General features: G+C 40.2%; 1 protein-coding gene across 3 annotated transcripts in view; it reads left to right on the top strand.

Moving 5' to 3' along the window:
• LOC122794684 (lipopolysaccharide-induced tumor necrosis factor-alpha factor homolog) overlaps nt 1-18,092 on the top strand; it is a 260,987-nt gene that overhangs the window by 41,638 nt on the left and 201,257 nt on the right. The window contains exon 1 of one of the 3 annotated variants that reach the window (XM_044063310.1): nt 17,619-17,805. The exons of 1 other annotated variant lie outside the window; for it this stretch is intronic. The gene's annotated coding sequence lies outside the window, so the exon portion shown is untranslated. Of the gene's footprint in view, nt 1-17,618; nt 17,806-18,092 lie in introns of those variants that run through there. One more of the 3 variants, XM_044063312.1, reaches the window with a different exon arrangement.

Below are 18,092 nucleotides of genomic sequence, written 5' to 3'. Positions count from 1 at the left end.
TTGATAAATCTGAGGCTACAATAGCTGGTCTACAAAGTGGGAGTGGGGGTGGAGGGTCTTGATCCTCTTGTTTGTTTATGTACCATATCACTACAATGTTGCCTTGGTCAGTAGTGTAGCTAGGGTGGGGTGAAAAGGGCAATTGCCCTAGGTGCAGAGTATTGGGGTGGGCATGATCAGCTGATCCAGATCTCTGTTTAATACAATACCAGTACTGCATTTGATGTCAAACTTGAGAGCTGTAGTGCTCTGTGTGTGGTCTAAACTATGGCAACTGCTTCTACATTGTAGCAAGCAGTTTACTGCAGTTTAAAAGTAAAAAAAAAAGAAAAAAAACAAACTCTCTCTCTCTCTCTTTATTATTTATTTTTTTGTTAAAACCTGAGCACAGCAGCTCTCCATCAAGGGGGGATCTAAACTATAGCAACTGCGTGTTACATTTGTAGCCATCAGTTTGCTACAGTTTAAAAGAAGAAATTATTTTTTTTTTAAATTTGTGGAAGGAGGAAAAAACAAAAAACAAATGAGACTGAGTGACAAGTGGTAACTATTATCAAAACCAAATAAAAAACATCTAAATTCAGAGGGTAGCACAAATAACCAGTAGTCTTGAACGTTAAACCTTCTTTATTAAATGCTTTCATCTTAAAACAACTTCTTCAGAAAAAAGGTTTTACATAAAATCCAAAATTTTTATATAATCTATGATCACTAAAAACAATTATTACATCAATAATATTAATTAAAATTTAAAGTGCCAACATTCCTAAATCACTTATAAAACACTATATAAAACAAATGAAAACTTTTCTTGTGCTAAACTACATGCAAAACTATAACAATATATAAAATAATTATATAGGTCCATTTTTTAAAAATATTTAGCCTTCTATCTTTCAAAAAACAATTTATATTTATAGATTCATTTAACCCAGGTATCTCATCTGCATTCAGCCTGACTTGCCATATAGTTTGTATTCTTTTAACTGATTTTTGTGAACATCCTTCTCTTTTGTCCAAAGAGAGTTGTAATAAAGCAAAATATTTTTTTTTTATATTTACTACAAATCAAAGTATGTTTAAACAATGCAGTTGTTGTATATTTCACCTTAAGTGCATAAAGATGTTCCTTTATTCTAACTTATAAAGTATGAGTAGTCATGCTTATATAATACCTTGGACATCCTAAACATAATGCAATATAGACTACTCCTATAGGCTTACATGTGAATCTCCCTGTAATTGACATGGGTTCATAGGTGTGTACTAGGCTAATGGCCCTGGAACCTTTACAAGCCTAGCCCATAGGATTACCCTGGCATTGTGCCGCCTGACCTTAGTTCCTTCTGCATCTGTCAAGTAGAGCCATTGGAGTGACCCCCAGGGTGAATTTTCTATTCCCCATCCACTCATCAAGATTTCTCTTGAAGAGGGCCAGTGAGGTGCTCTGCTTGACATGTATGGGAAGTCTATTCCATAGCATGGGCAGTTTCTGGGTATGAACCTGTCCCTCCAGCATGTTCTGTTGATTGTGGTACTGAGGTTGAGGTCTCTGGAGAGTGTGGTGTGGAGGGATTGGGATTTGTTTAGCTGTAGCATTTCTAACACAGCTGGGTCAGACATGACTTTGTAAGTCAAGCAGAGATCTCCTTTAAGTAAGTGATATGAGACAGAGAATAGTTGTAGTTTTTTGAGTCTGTCCATATAGGACGTGTTTAAGGCCTACGATTCTTTTTGTGAGGTACTTTTGCAGCCTCTCCAGTTGTTGCAGGTGTCTAGTGAGGTACATGTTAAATGGGGCATTGTACTCAATGATTGACCTAATTAGGGAAGAGTAGAGGGAGACAATGACCTCGTTCTTACTGTATGCAAAACACTTAGTAATGAGATGTGCCACATAGAATGACTTTCTGACCACAGTGGCAATGTGGTGGTCAAAAGAGAGGTTGCTGTCAACCTGTGTTCCCATATTTCATATAACGCCTTCTGTGTTCAGTGGACTACCATCAATGTGGTAATTGAAGGAAACTGGGTTTTTCTCAAGGAGGATGACAACACATTTTTTGGCATTGAGCTTAAGACCATGGTTCTGACACCAGTCATTGGTCTCAGTGAGGCCTTACTGTAGGATGTCAACATCACTTGGGGAGTTAGTAATAGCTCCCAACTTGCAATTGTCTGTGAACTTTGTCAGCCAGAATCCCTTCATGTTAGCCTGGACTTCAGAGAAGTAGATACCAAACAGGAGAGGACCCAGGACTAAAAGCTGTGGGCCTCCACTTGTGACCGGTCGGCAGTCTGACTTGGAGTCAGCTACTTTCACACTGTGGGTTCTATCTGTGAGCCAGTTTTCAACCCACCTAGTGATATAAGGGTTGATGCCCAGCTTAGTGAGTTTTTCTATGATTCCTGAGTGGCGAATGGTATCAAAGGCCTAGGCCAGATCAAGGTAGGCTGTATGAACCACCTTGCCTTCATCCACAGCTCTGGTGACTGACTCAAAGAAGTCAACCATGTTGAGCAGGCATGATCTACCCTTCGCAAAACCAAACTGTGTAGGATCCAGAGTTTGGAGATTCCCTATATCCTTGTTTATTAGGTCCATGATTATGCGTTCCATAGCCTTCCATATCAGACGCGTCAGGCTAATGGGGAGATAGTTAACAGGGTCTGTAGTCGCTCTTCTTTTGCGGAGATGGAAGACTGTAGCATTGTGACATTCGGTACGGACAAAGCCTGAGGTGAGGCTGTGACTGAAGAGAGCACACAGGTGAAGTGCCAGTTCACTCTGTATTTCATGTGGGACACAGCCATGGATATTGTCAGGTCCCATAGAAGCTGTATTCTTGGCCTTGGATAGTACATTTTAAATGCTCCAATGCTATATATGGACTAATGTGTGTGTATATATATATATATATATATATATATATATATATATATATATATATATATATATATGCATATTTTGCACATTCCACAAGTATACATCCCTTTTCATTTATTTGTTACTGGTATTTCTTTCTTAGTATTTTCCTTTTGTAACATAGATTAAAAGCAAGTGTTTCTTTTATATATATAAATTTAGGTTCATTTTCTACTACTTTGAACAAGTCAGAATTACATTCTATTATACAATGGCCCCGCATTAATATATTGGTCAGCGTGCACGTTGTAAATCAGAGTTATAGTAATGGAAAAAGGTCCAGTCGCCTGGACTTTTTCAATTAATATAACTCTTTTTTTTTTTTTTACAGCAACGGAGAACGCAAGATCTCCGTTGCTTTTTACAACCTATCTCACTATGTTAAATGAGTTTAACATAGCGAGACAGCTTTAAAAAAAGTTTTTTTAAAGCTGTCTCGCTATTTTAAACCCTTTTAACATAGCGAGACACTTTAAAAAAGCAACGGAGATCTTGCTTTCTCCATTGCTTTTGCCCACAGCTCTGATGTACTGCAGAAGTAAACGCATGCGCAGTACATCAGAACTGCTGCAGAATACCAGACAGCTGCGGAAGGGCAGCAAGGAGGCATTATACAATGCCATTATTTAAGAAAAGTAATTCTTTTTTTTTTCTTAAATAATGTCATTGTATAATAACAATAACCCACTTCTGGTTGTGGGTAATGCTGGATTTACCCACGGTTGTCTTTGTTTGGCCACTCGGGCTTTGCCCTCGTGACCACACCACACCAACGGTGGGTAAATCCAGCATTACCCACACCCAGGCATGGGTTATTGCTATAATATTGTTCAGGTTCTTATTATAATTATAATTATAATTTCCCTAATACCTATGCTGTCCACCAACATATCTAAAGTAAATAATGCATGTTAATTTCTATTATTTTCTCATCATGTTTGTTTTTCATCAATAAAAGTAATTCCAGTATTATTATTCATACTAGGTTGATTATAACCTCTTTGTGTGAACATGGACATTATATATAAAACTTCTTTTTCATATTCGCTATCTAAGGTGGTCATCCTGGATGCTCGTATCAGTTGCCCTCTTGGTATATTTCTCTTTATAAATGGTGGATGGTAACTTTTGTAATGTAGATAGTCACTATACAAGGTCCCTTTTCTACATATTTTAATTTCAATGTTTTTTTCAATTAAGCTCAATTTAAGAGTAACATGTAAAAATGGACTTCATTTCTTATTTCCCCTATAGTAAACTGAAAAAATCTGAAATGCCATTAAGTTCATCAACAGATTTTATACATTCATTCTCAGTACCTTCTATCGCTATGAAATGGTCATCAACGAACCTTTTATACAATTTAAGTGGTTTTTATTTAGTTTTGGTATGTGGAAGTAAGGCATATGGAGAGTTGTATGAGGGGTTGGACAATAAAGAGGGAGAAAAGGACCTGTAGCAATTGGCTAGACAGAGGGACAGAGCTGGGAAAGATGTGCAGCAGGTAAGGGTGATAAAGGATAGTGAGGGAAACATACTCACAAGCGAGGAAAGTGTGTTGAGTAGATGGAAAGAGTACTTTGAGGGGCTGATGAATGAAGGGAATAAGAGGGAGAGAAGGTTGGATGATGTGGGGATAGTGAATCAGGAAGTGAAACAGATTAGCAAGGAGGAAGTAAGGATAGCTATGAAGAGGATGAAGAATGGAAAGGCTATTGGTCCAGATGACATACCAGTGGAAGCATGGAGGTGCCTAGGAGAAATGGCAGTGGAGTTTTTAACCAGATTGTTTAATGAAATCTTGGAAAGTCAGAGGATGTCTGAAGAGTGGAGAAAAAGTGTTTTGTTACCTATTTTTAAGAATAATGGTGATGTGCAGAGCTGTAGTAACTACAGAGGGATAAAACTGATCAGCCACAGCTTGAAGTTATGGGAAAGAGTAGTGGAAGCTAGGTTAATAAGGGAGGTGATGATTAGTGATCAGCAGTATGGTTTTATGCCAGGAAAGAGCACTATAGATGCAATGTTTGCTCTGAGAGAATTGATGGAGAAATATAGAGAAGGTCAGAAGGAGTTGAACTGTGTCTTTGTGGACTTGGAGAAAGCATATGATAAGGTGCCTAGAGAGGAGTTGTGGTATTGTATGAGGAAGTCAGGAGTGGCAGAGAGGTATGTAAGAGTGGTACAGGATATGTACGAGGTTAGTGTGACAACAGTAAGGTCTGCGGTGGGAGTGACAGATGCATTTAAGGTGGAGGTGGGATTACATCAAGGATCAGTTCTGATCCCTTTCTTATTTGCAATGGTGATGGACAGGTTGACACATGAGATCAGACAGGAGGCCCCATGGACTATGATGTTTGCAGATGACATTGTGATCTGTAGTGAGAGTAGGGACCAGGTTGAGGAGACCCTGGAGAGGTGGAGATATGCTCTAGAGAGGAGAGGAATGAAGGCCAGCAGGGCTAAGTATATGTATGTGTGAATGAGAGGGAGAATAGACGAATGGTGAGGATGCAGGAGTAGAGTTGGCGAAGGTAGATGAGTTTAAGTACTTGGGATCAACAGTTCAGAGTAATGGCGAGTGTGGAAGAGAGGTGAAGAAGACAGTACAGGCAGGATGGAATGGGTGGAGAAGAGTGTCAGGAATGATTTGTAACAGACGGGTACCAGTAAGAGTGAAAGGGAAGGTCTACAAGAGGGTAGTAAGAACAGCTATGTTGTATGGGTTGGAGAGGGTTGCACTGACAAAAAGGAGGAGCCAAAGCTGGATATGGAAGAGTTAAAGATGTTAAGATTTGCACTGGGTGTGACAAGGATGGACAGGATTAGGAATCAGTATATTAGAGGGTCAGCTCAGGTTGGACGGTCTGGAGACAAAGTCAGAGAGGCGAGATTGCTTTGGTTTGGACATGTCCTGAGGAGGGATGCTGGGTATATTGGGAAAAGGATGCTAAGGATGGAGCTGCCAGGTAAGAGGAAAAAAGGATGGTCTAAGTTAAGGTTTATGGATGTGGTGAGAGAGGACATGCAGGTGGTTGGTGTGACAGAGCAATATGGAGAGGACAGAAAGAAATGCAAACAGATGATCTGCTGTGGTGACCCCTAATGGGAGCAGCCGAAAGAGAAGAAGATGTGGAAGGAAGGTTGGGGACAGGGCACAGAAATGGGGCATGAATAGCTGGGGTAATAGGAGTGGGACATGTCATGCTTCTCACCACTTGGTTGGTATGGAAGTAGAATGAATGGTAATTTTTCTTCTCTTTTTTTTTTTAGTTTGTTTTTTAGTAGAAGACCTGGGACAGCACTGCTCTAACTCAATGTAACAATCAACTTATTAGTGTAAAGTGTTTTTTTTTCGATTCAATAGAGGAGCTGGGGGTGTGTGGATCTAAATGTAATAAGCTGATCAATACAATATATCAATAAAATAATTACAGTGAAATGCTTTTTTTTTTTTTGCTTCTCACTTGAAATGCTGAGGGGGTGGGCAGCTGGTTCGTGGTACTGACCCAGGTGGTTGAACCAGCTATACTTCTGTCTGTGGTTACTATCAGTGGCCCTGGTATCCAAAGATGGTTCATAGATTTGTGAGCATTTATAAGAACTGTCATTTCTTTGACATTTATGTTCTTCATCAGCAAACTGAAAATGTAAACCAGATGCAGAGAAACAGAAAAGGAGCAGACATTGTTGCCGATTTAAATGCATTGGTAAGCATCTTCTAAATCCAAATTAAGTAGAAAACTGGAAGGACAAATAAAGGGTAACAGGCATTGCAGAGGAAACATTTTAAACTTTGGGACTATGTTCTGAAAGTTTACAAGGGAAAGCTCTCGTACAGGTCTTCATGAATTCTCTGCTTGGTATGAGAGAACATGTTCTGTCATCTCTTGAGATATCATCTGCTTCAAAACAGGAGGTACCAGGCCAGTTTAATTGGCATGTGGTGGAATACCAGGCCAGTTTAATTGGCATGTGGTGGAATACCAGGCCAGTTTAATTGGCATGTGGTGGAATACCAGGCCAGTTTAATTGGCATGTGGTGGAATACCAGGCCAGTTTAATTGGCATGTGGTGGAATACCAGGCCAGTTTAATTGGCATGTGGTGGAATACCAGCCCAGTTTAATTGGTATGTGGTGGAATACCAGCCCAGTTTAATTGGCATGTGGTGGAATACCAGCCCAGTTTAATTGGCATGTGGTGGAATACCAGCCCAGTTTAATTGGCATGTGGTGGAATACCAGACCAGTATAATTGGCATGTGGTGGAATACCAGCCCAGTTTAATTGGCATGTGGTGGAATACCAGCCCAGTTTAATTGGCATGTGGTGGAATACCAGGCCAGTATAATTGGCATGTGGTGGAATACCAGGCCAGTTTAATTGGCATGTGGTGGAATACCAGGCCAGTATAATTGGCATGTGGTGGAATACCAGGCCAGTTTAATTGGCATGTGGTGGAATATCAGCCCAGTTTAATTGGCATGTGGTGGAATATCAGCCCAGTTTAATTGGCATGTGGTGGAATACCAGCCCAGTTTAATTGGCATGTGGTGGAATACCAGGCCAGTATAATTGGCATGTGGTGGAATACCAGGCCAGTTTAATTGGCATGTGGTGGAATACCAGGCCAGTTTAATTGGCATGTGGTGGAATACCAGGCCAGTTTAATTGGCATGTGGTGGAATACCAGCCCAGTTTAATTGGCATGTGGTGGAATACCAGGCCAGTTTAATTGGCATGTGGTGGAATACCAGGCCAGTTTAATTGGCATGTGGTGGAATACCAGCCCAGTTTAATTGGCATGTGGTGGAATACCAGGCCAGTTTAATTGGCATGTGGTGGAATACCAGCCCAGTTTAATTGGCATGTGGTGGAATACCAGCCCAGTTTAATTGGCATGTGGTGGAATACCAGGCCAGTATAATTGGCATGTGGTGGAATACCAGGCCAGTTTAATTGGCATGTGGTGGAATACCAGGCCAGTTTAATTGGCATGTGGTGGAATACCAGGCCAGTTTAATTGGCATGTGGTGGAATTCCAGGCCAGTTTAATTGGCATGTGGTGGAATACCAGCCCAGTTTAATTGGCATGTGGTGGAATACCAGACCAGTTTAATTGGCATGTGGTGGAATACCAGGCCAGTTTAATTGGCATGTGGTGGAATACCAGGCCAGTTTAATTGGCATGTGGTGGAATACCAGGCCAGTTTAATTGGCATGTGGTGGAATACCAGGCCAGTTTAATTGGCATGTGGTGGAATACCAGGCCAGTTTAATTGGCATGTGGTGGAATACCAGGCCAGTTTAATTGGCATGTGGTGGAATACCAGCCCAGTTTAATTGGCATGTGGTGGAATACCAGGCCAGTTTAATTGGCATGTGGTGGAATACCAGGCCAGTTTAATTGGCATGTGGTGGAATACCAGCCCAGTTTAATTGGCATGTGGTGGAATACCAGGCCAGTATAATTGGCATGTGGTGGAATACCAGGCCAGTTTAATTGGCATGTGGTGGAATACCAGGCCAGTTTAATTGGCATGTGGTGGAATACCAGGCCAGTTTAATTGGCATGTGGTGGAATACCAGGCCAGTTTAATTGGCATGTGGTGGAATACCAGCCCAGTTTAATTGGCATGTGGTGGAATACCAGGCCAGTTTAATTGGCATGTGGTGGAATACCAGGCCAGTTTAATTGGCATGTGGTGGAATACCAGGCCAGTTTAATTGGCATGTGGTGGAATACCAGCCCAGTTTAATTGGCATGTGGTGGAATCAAATGAAAATAAGAACCTGAGGCTATCTGGTGCCAGAATGCATGATGAAGGTCTAACTCTTGGGGGGGGGGGGGGGGCAGAAGGGTCATTTTGTTATTCTCATTTTTTACATTGTTTCTGGTTCTGGAAGTATTTTCTTTTCTTCTTTTTCAACCCTCCATACAACTGCATTTTGAAACTCTGCTTGCCTGAATATTGCAAAATATGTCTACTCTGTTTTCCGAAAGAAAAAACTGAACTTGAACAAGTTCCCATTTTTTATGTATGTATGTATGTATGTATGTATGTATGTATGTATGTATGTATATGTGCATTTATTTCTTTATTTGTTTATTTATATATTTATTTATTTTTTAAAGATAGGTTGAGAAATCTGGGGATCACCCTGAATTAACTTTCCTCCTTCAATAAAACTTTTAAGGATGGCTGCAGATGATGCACCAAATAATGCAGATGATGGACCAAATAATGCCTCTATGTAAGTGGCAAGAGATGAGGTACAGCCCCAGCATCAGGGAGTAGAAGGGTTAAAATCCCCCAGCAGAAATGTACTTTTCTATGATTCTTGTACATTTGGCATTCATATTTTTTAGGAAGCACCACTGTTTTGTGATGACACTAGTGTGACTCTATTACATAAAATTCAAATTTCAACTATGGGCACTGTTATGAATAAAACAATGTAAAGGGAAATGAAAGCCCAGATGAGTAAACAGAACAGAAGGAGAGCTAACGTTTAAAGAATGCATACAAAGTAATGCTAATGAAATGAATAATTGCAAGCTCAAAAGTTTATATTAGATCAAATAATTTCTGACCACAGATTTCAAACACATGCAAGCTTATTTTATTCAATGCTTCATTACAAAATTACTGTCTTGTAACATTCCTATGGGCAACCTGTACAAATTTCTCATTCATAAACTTACCAACACATACAATAAAAACAGCAGGCCACAGTAAGAGGGATCAATCAGTCTTCTATAAAGGTGGCAGCAGTAAATCAGGGAATGACGAGATGCGATGAGGACGCAGACGTTGCAGGAAAATGAAAATGTTGTTTGTGTAGAGGGCATGTGAGTGATGGGGAAATGGACAATGAAAGAAATTGTATGATTGGGGGGTATGGTCCAAATGGGAACAGAAATATGGATTACAGGAATGATTAGAGAAAATATGCAATCTTGAGAAGAAAGGGGACATGGAGGTAGAAGGGGTATTTTTAAAATAGTATTCAGCAGAGCTCACTCAATTGTTTGGAGCTATGGAGGTCTATAAGGGGTGTCAGAGAGATTTAAGGAAAGGCATGGAAAAAAAATCTTTAAAATATTCAGGTGTATGATGTATGGCTAGAGAAAGGCGAGGCAGTGCATGGTTTCACATTTCAAGAGATGAAAAGGGGAGAGCCAGCAGGGTGGATAAATTCCTTTGATAGGAGCATAGTGGGAGTGATAGAGGAAATAGAGTTGACAGAAAAGAGACTGTTGAATCATACTGTGATGAAAATTCAATGGAACTGGAGGAGAAGGAAGGTTGGAGAGAGAGACTGAAGGGCATTGAAGGGATAAAGGAATGAATGGAAGCAGGGAATGGTAAAGAATGCAATGCAAAATAATAGAGGGGCAATTGGAAGTGGGGGGGAGGGAATGGAATGGGGCAAATACAATGTTGTTGTATCTTTAGACCCGGTTAGGGGTCTCCACAGCGAAACTCCGGTTCGCTAATGATTGGCAGTAGATTTTTACGTACTGACTTGCCAGGCCTGATGCACAACCTTCAACGAAGGTATGCCCATTCATGCATGTCTCCACACAGAAGACACTTTAGCTAAGAATCGAACAGGACAACGTCTTACTGTGAGGCGACAACGCTACCGCAGCACCATTATTCGCCAAGAGCGAAAGAGTAAGGCTAGAACAAGCAAAGAAAGTGAGGAACTTAAAATGTCAGTCAAGTGGTCTTCAGTAGGTGGGAGGGGATGAAGAAAAGCTAGGAAAGGAAATGGAAAAACGTAAAAGAGCAGTTAAAAGAGAGGGAAGAAATGAAAATAGAAATGGAAATGCCATACATGGTAGTTATGGGAAAACCAATTTTAAATTGTTATATTGTAAAATGAAATACAAAAATAGAATGTGTGGGCAATGAGGCTGAAAATGGAAAGGAGTAAGACGGAATTACTGGCACAGAAATAAAGATAACCTTCAGGAGATTCTATAAGGTATTATAACAGAGTGTGGACAGGGCAAGAAATGGATTTGATATGGATCAGATTGGATTATGAGGACAAAAAGCTGAGGAACAAGACAAGACGTTGGAGGAGATGATGGAAGCATTTTGATGTCAGAAGGGAGAAGGAGTAGGGAGGCTAGATGAAAATCTAGTTTATTTTTATAAGAGAATACACATGCATATAAGAATAGTTTACTTAAAGCAAATAATGATATTTTAGTTGAAAGGAAGATACCAAAGTCTATGTATGGAGCATCAGTGGTGATATAATATAAATGAGAGATGAAGGATAACATAGACCCTGCCGATTACAGATTAGTATAACTATGTAAAGCAGATATCAAACTATTATCCAGATTACCAACAGACAGATTAGAAAAGAAAACATGTTGCCTAAGTGGGTAAAAAAGTAAAAAAGTGGAGTTTGTAAAAGGATGATGACCTGTAGGTCACTGGAGAGTGATACTAGATTTCTTTAACGTGGGTAGAATGCTGGATGGCAGATGTGGCATACATTTAATTAATATAAAAAAAGACTTTGGGTTGCGTTATTTGAGAATAGATTTTTGAGTATTAGAGAAAGTGATTGCAGAGGGTAAATGAGTTAGAGCTTCAAGTCTCTTTAAAGAAATCACAGTAAGGATTTTGGTGATTTTTTTTCAGAGAAGTTTTAGTTAAGCAGGTTCATAGGTTCATAGTTAGGTACTAGGCTATTGGCCCTAGAGCCTATACAAGCCTAGCCAAAAAGGTACCCTGGCTTTCACCACCCAAGAAAATTATTTTCCTGTGCCCCTGCCAAGCAGAACCACAGAAGTGATCCCTGGGGTGAATTTCCTATTTCCCATCCAATCATCAAGATTTTTCTTGAAGAGTGCTAATGAGGAGCTCTGTTTCTTATAGATAGGTAGTCTGTTCCAGAGTATGGGAAGTCTCTGGGACAGGAATCTATCCCTCAGCATGTTCTGTTTATTGTGGTGACAAGGTTTAGGTCCCTAGAGTGTGTAGCTTGGAGGGATTGGGATTTCTTTAAGTGGAGCATGTCCAACAGCTCTGGGTTTGACATAGCTTTGTATGTTAGGCAGAAATCGCCTCCGAGTAGGCGATATGCGACAGAGTAAAGCTGGAGTTTTTTGAGTCGGTCTGCATAAGGCATCTGTTTGAGGCCAGTAATCCTCTTTGTGAGGTATTTTTGCGGCCTTTCCAGTTGTTGTAGATGTCTTGTGAGGTGCATACCAAAAGGGGCATTATACTCTATAATGGGTCTAATGAGTGATGAGTAGAGGGGAACAATGACCTCTTTTTTGCTGGATGAGAAACCTTTTGTGATGAGGTGTGCCATGCAGAAGGATTTCCTGACCACTGTGGCGATGTGATTATCAAAGGAGAGACTACTGTCCACCTGTGTCCCAAGGTCTCTTATCACACGTTCGATGTTAAGTAGACTACCACCTATGTGTTAGTTCATGGGTACAGAGTTTTTACCAAAGGGGGATGACAATGCACTTTTTGGCATTGAGCTTGAGACCATGGCTTTGACACCAGGCATCTGTCTCAGTGAAGCCCTTTTGCAGGATGTCCACATTGTTAGGAGTTTCAATTATGGCTCCTAGTTTGCAGTCATCTGCAAATTTAGTTAGCCAAAGACCTTCTGTGTTAGCCTGTACTTCAAAGAAGTAGATACCAAACAGGACAGGACCCAGGACTGAACCCTGTGGTACTCCACTTGTCACTGGTTTGAAGTCTGATTTGGAGTCTGCTACATTCACAGTGTGGCTTCTGTCAGTAAGCCAGTTGGCAAACCATCTTGTGACATAGGGATTTATACCTAATTTAGTGAGTTTATCTATAATTCCAGAGTTGGGGTGGTGTTGAACGCCTTGGCGAGATCACGATAGGCTGTGTGAACCACCTTACCCTCATCTATGACTTTGGTGACTACTTCAAAGAAGTCTATCAGGTTTAGGAGACATGGTCTACCTTTTACAAACCAGAACTGTGTGGGGTCCAGAGTTTGGAGATCTCCAATGTCTTTCTTTATGAGTTCCATGATGATACTTTCCATGGTCTTGCAGACCAGGCTCGTCAAGCTAATGAGGCAGTAGTTCCTGGGATCTGCTGTGCCCCCCCCCCCCTTTGTGGAGTGGGATAACCATTGTGGTGTGCCATTCAATGGGCACAAAGCCTGAGGTGAGGCTATGATTGAACATGGTACTTAGGTGGGGTGCCAGTTCATTCTTTAGTTCATGTAGAAGGCAGCCTGGGATGTTGTCAGGTCCCATGGATGCTGTGTTCTTGGCTTTGGAGAGTGAGGTTTTTACCTGTGCAGCCATGATTACAGGAACTTTGCATTCTTCTGGTATAAAGATGGGCCCTTTAGGGGGTGGGGGTGGGGGGGTAAAGTTAGCACTGAACCTATCTGCCAGGATGTTGGCAATATCAGTTGGTTCTGTATATTTAGTGTCATTGTGCTGTAACTCAGATCAGATCTGAGTGTTGCCATTGAGATTCTTGACATAGCTATAGAATGCTTTGTGGTTGTCTTTAGAATCAGTGGCAATTTTGTTTTCATTACTAGCTTTGGAGGATTTTATGAGGGATCTCAGCTTCTTACTGAGACTGACCAGGGAGTTCCTCCAGTCGTAGGATTTTACTCTTTTTTGCAACAGTTTCTTTCTTCTGTTGTAGAGTTTGTTTATGGCAGAAGAACACCAGATTGGCTTCCTTCTTTTGGAGGATAGCATCTTGGTTCTGTTAGGGATAGCACTATCCATGCACTCATGTAAGTACTTATAAAGAGTTGGTACACGAGTAGTTTTCCCAGTTAATGGTAGGGTGGTTGAAATCACCCATTATTAGAGTGTTGGGTTGTACCTTAATATTTTCCAGTGTATCAAGAAAAGAGGAGTGGGAATCCTGGGGCATGGTGGGGGGTCTGTAGCAAGCTACAATCTGGATTGCGGTTTTGCCAAGAGTTAGTTGAGCTTGGATAATCTCGGATGCATTATGCTGAGCAACTAGCTTGGAGGTGTGGATATCCTTAATGAATATGGACACACCTCCACCTTTAGTGTTTTAGTCCGGCTTTGATGGCCAAAAGGTGTGGTATGAATTATAGCCTGGTAATGCAGGGGTGCTCTCTGGATCTTTGAACCAGGTCTCTGTCACTGTACAGATGTCAATGTTCTCCATTTTAAGGAGTGCCTCGAGTGAGTGCATTTTGAGGTTTAGACTTCTAGCACTGAGTAGCATTACCCTTAGATTTTGCTTTCTTGTACCTGTTACAGTGGTGAATTTGTCATTTGAACATTGCCTAAAAAGGCACAATAGGGGTGGCAAGAGCCTTTGCCCCTATCCGGAATCCCAAGGGCGACAGGTGCAGGCCATCTCTGACAAAGCAGTGTGGTCTGTCGATCAGGCAGACAGATACTGGATTCCCTTAGAATGACACCAGAAGCTTAGCCAATTGTTAAAGTCAATCATTTTGTCCTTGTACTGTGGTATCATTATGGGTGATGGCAGGATGCTACTCAGGGCTAGGGTCATACCTGCCTGGGCTACAAGATTGGAGAGCTTGTTGTGGAGTGACCTGAGTGCGTGCGTTATGTGGTGGATCCTGGAACCCGACAGGCAGCTGACAGTAACTTTTTTCTTGTTTAGCCTGGTGAGTGGAACATCAGTGTGCCTGACTATACAGTCACCTATGACTAGAGTGTTGGTACTTTATGCCTTATGGGCTGTAGTTGAGTGGCACACTGAGTATGTGGGCTATGTGTCATTTGGGTTGTGCTGAGGAGTGGAGGTTGCTTGCATTTCTGCTTTGTATGTCTCAGTTGTTTGGGCAGATTTTTACTGAGAGCCTCCACAAATGTAGGTGTGTGTTTTGTGCTCCTGTGTGTGTGTTTTGGTGGTGTAGGTTTTGAGGGACTATGTGATGAGTGTGGTGCTATGCAAGTGTTTACCTTATCCTCTTGACTGTCTAGTCCAGTCTTCGTTGAAGAGAGCTTTGCTTCCAGTTTGGCTATATAAGTGCGTCTCTCATAGGTCATAGTGTTGGGTGGTAGGAGGAGAAAGTTGTCTGTGTACATGAGGCAATTGCTGAATTGTCCCAAGATGCCCAGATTCATCAGGTAGACAGGCGAAAACACTGGGAGCTGACCTGTAGACATGCCTGAATAGGTGCTTATTTATTAAGTACTAAAAATTGTTTCCCCTCTAGACAAGTGAGGAAAGTTGAGTGCTGTAGTAATTTGTAACTTATTTAGTGCTTACAATGAGTTATGAACAAGTGCTGAGCTCAAAGAAACAGATTTGAGTGCTAAAACTAAAAAGCTGGTTAGTTGCAATGGAAAATTGAAGAGCAGACTTTATGGCGCCAGGAATAATTTAACCCTATTTAAGTGGGGGGGGGGGGCTCAAGAGCTCACAAACAGTCCTGGACACAGAAAATCTGTATCTGGACAAGACCTACAACAGGAAAGGGGGGAAGCAAGCATAGAATTTTTTTTTCAGTAAAAGTGGAAATGGAGAAAGCTGGAACAGAAGTTAATTCAATGTTAAGAATCTGAGTGGGTTGGCCTTCACAAATGTTTTCTATTAGATTGAATGAACTAATGACACTAGACTGGGAGGAGTGTCACAGATCAAATATACAGTATGGGTGGGCAACTGCAAAGCCACCAAGTATAAGAACACCACAACACTAGGGAGGGTGCGTGGGAAAAATTACAGTTCCTAGCTATAGCCAGTAAATGAAAGTTTTAAACAGATCAAGGAGAAAGCAGACTCTAGAGAATGAGTTTAACTGTAAACAGACAATTATAGTTAATGCACACTATTACAGTTCCTAGCTGTAGAACACAGAAACCTCAAAAAATCAAAAATGCACAGAAAAGCTCGGATAAAGCACTCACAAACAGAAAATACAACTCTCAGTATGAAAAAGCAGTTTACAGTTAAGTAATTCAGTAAACATGCAATTAGAGTAATGAAACAATATCCAGCAATGAAAAATACAGTTAAAACAGTATAAAACAGTACATAAATGCAGTGAAACAATAAAAAAACTTTATAACAGTGCAAAATATAGTAGATCAACTGTATAGCACAATTATAAGCATTTCAGAAGTGCAGTTCAGTGAAATAAATATAAGAAATAACTTATCCTGCTCTTGGAATCTTAAGGAATTTCCACTTAGTTTCAGTAATGAAACAATCCACAGCCTGAGCAATACAAGCACAACCTTTTCAAGACACAGGGTTTATATACCAGTAAGAATGGAAGAGTTAGAAGATCAAATTACTACTCTGTCCCTGCTATTACCCAATCACTCGTACTACAGAAGGTCAGGAGGCCCTGTTACTCTCAATAATAATGAAGACAATCAGCAGAAAATGGCTGCCAGAAACACAGGAAACTCAAACAAAACTACCAGCCTAGACTACAGGCCTCTATCAAGATTATGCCACCTGAGCAGAACACAGAAACCTCACTTTAAAAGCATAGAAAGAACACCCACAAAGCAAAAATACAAGTCTCAGTATGAAAAAGCAGTTTACAATTTAGTAATTAAATAAAAATGCAATTATAGTAATGCACACTATTACAGTTCCTAGCTGTAGTCACTAAATGAAAGTTTTAAACAGATCAAGGAGCAAGCAGACTCTAGAGAATGCTTTTAACTGTAAACAGACAATTATAGTAATGCACACTATTACAGTTCCTAGCTGTAGAACACAGAAACCTAAAAAAATCAAAAATGCACAGAAAAGCTCGGATAGAGCACTCAAAAACAGAAAATACAACTCTCAGTATGAAAAAGCAGTTTACAGTTAAGTAATTCAGTAAACATGCAATTAGAGTAATGAAATAGTATCTAGCAATGAAAAATACAGTTAAAACAGTATAAAACTGTACATAAATGCAGTGAAACAATAAAAAAATAAAAAAAGTATACAGATAAGGATGATTGTTACCAATGGTAACAGAGTGTTTTGTACAAAGACTGAGGAGAAAATTAGAGATTTGGGGAAATGGGGGTGTAAGAGTGTCATATATGTATGTGCCAAGGACTACATGATACTGTTAGAACATGGAGATAATTGTATTTTGTGCTGGGGGTATTTTGGGAATTTGCTGATATGTCAGAGTTACAACTCTACCCTAAGAAAGTGGTGGTGAACACTGCGAAAGCACTAACTTTTAATAAAACCTGTGGATTTTACAACTGCTGAGCTTTGACTTTCTGCCTGTTACTAGCTGTGGTTTTGCTTGGAATTCTGTTTGGGTCTGCTGCTGGAACACACTCACTGCTTTTGGACTTTCTTGCTGTGTTCCAAATAATAAATATTGTCTAAGATGTTTTCAGCATGTTCTATGCTTCTACTAGGTGAACCTTTTCTACCTGGGTTTTTTTCCCTTTTGTAAGTGGTTTCAACAAACATACATACAAACAAATAACTTTTTACTTTTAAAACAAAAGCTTGTGAGACTGCTTTATTTTTTTGTGCTGCTACAATAGTCACATAGGAAGGTATTACTCGGCGTTTAAATTCACGTTTTACACAGAGTGACCAGTCTGTTCTCTTTAGTGCATGTTGACATCATCAAAGATTGAAGTCAGCTGAAAGGGTGTGATGGTTTCTTACCTGAAGGAATGCATACAATTAACTCTGGTTTTAGAAGTATTACTTGTTCTTCCTGATTACCTCTTTCATATGATCTGCAGCTCGTACTTCCTGATTCATGCTCAAACTATATTACAGCTTTTCAAAACAAACATCCTAATCTCACACCATCTAGCTACTGACAGAGCTTTCTACGGGTCTTGCTTCAGATTTGTGTTATTATTCAAACTCCTGAGACCTAGAAGGTATGTTTGAACAATTTTATTCAATTGAATGTAATGCACACATTTTAAGAAAATTCATAAATAACTGAATGTACCAGAACAGATCATTGCTTACAATAGGGAGAGATGGACTTGCATTGCTATTTGTTTTTTTGCTTTTCTCTAAACTGCTTTACAGAAGAAGACAGACTGGTTTGTGCTTAAGATTATAATGAACTGGTTAGATTTATTAAAAATGCTGTCAGTAGATTTGACTACAGGTAGCTAAATTTTACCTAAAAAGTGATGTAAGGCAATTTGCTTCATAC

This window comes from Protopterus annectens, chromosome 2.part1, assembly GCF_019279795.1.
Source record: "Protopterus annectens isolate FY-2018-M chromosome 2.part1, PAN1.0, whole genome shotgun sequence".
Taxonomy (NCBI): Eukaryota; Metazoa; Chordata; order Ceratodontiformes; family Protopteridae; genus Protopterus; species Protopterus annectens.
The sequence above is the reverse complement of the archived record's forward strand: the minus strand, read 5'-3'. Positions and strand labels throughout refer to the sequence as shown.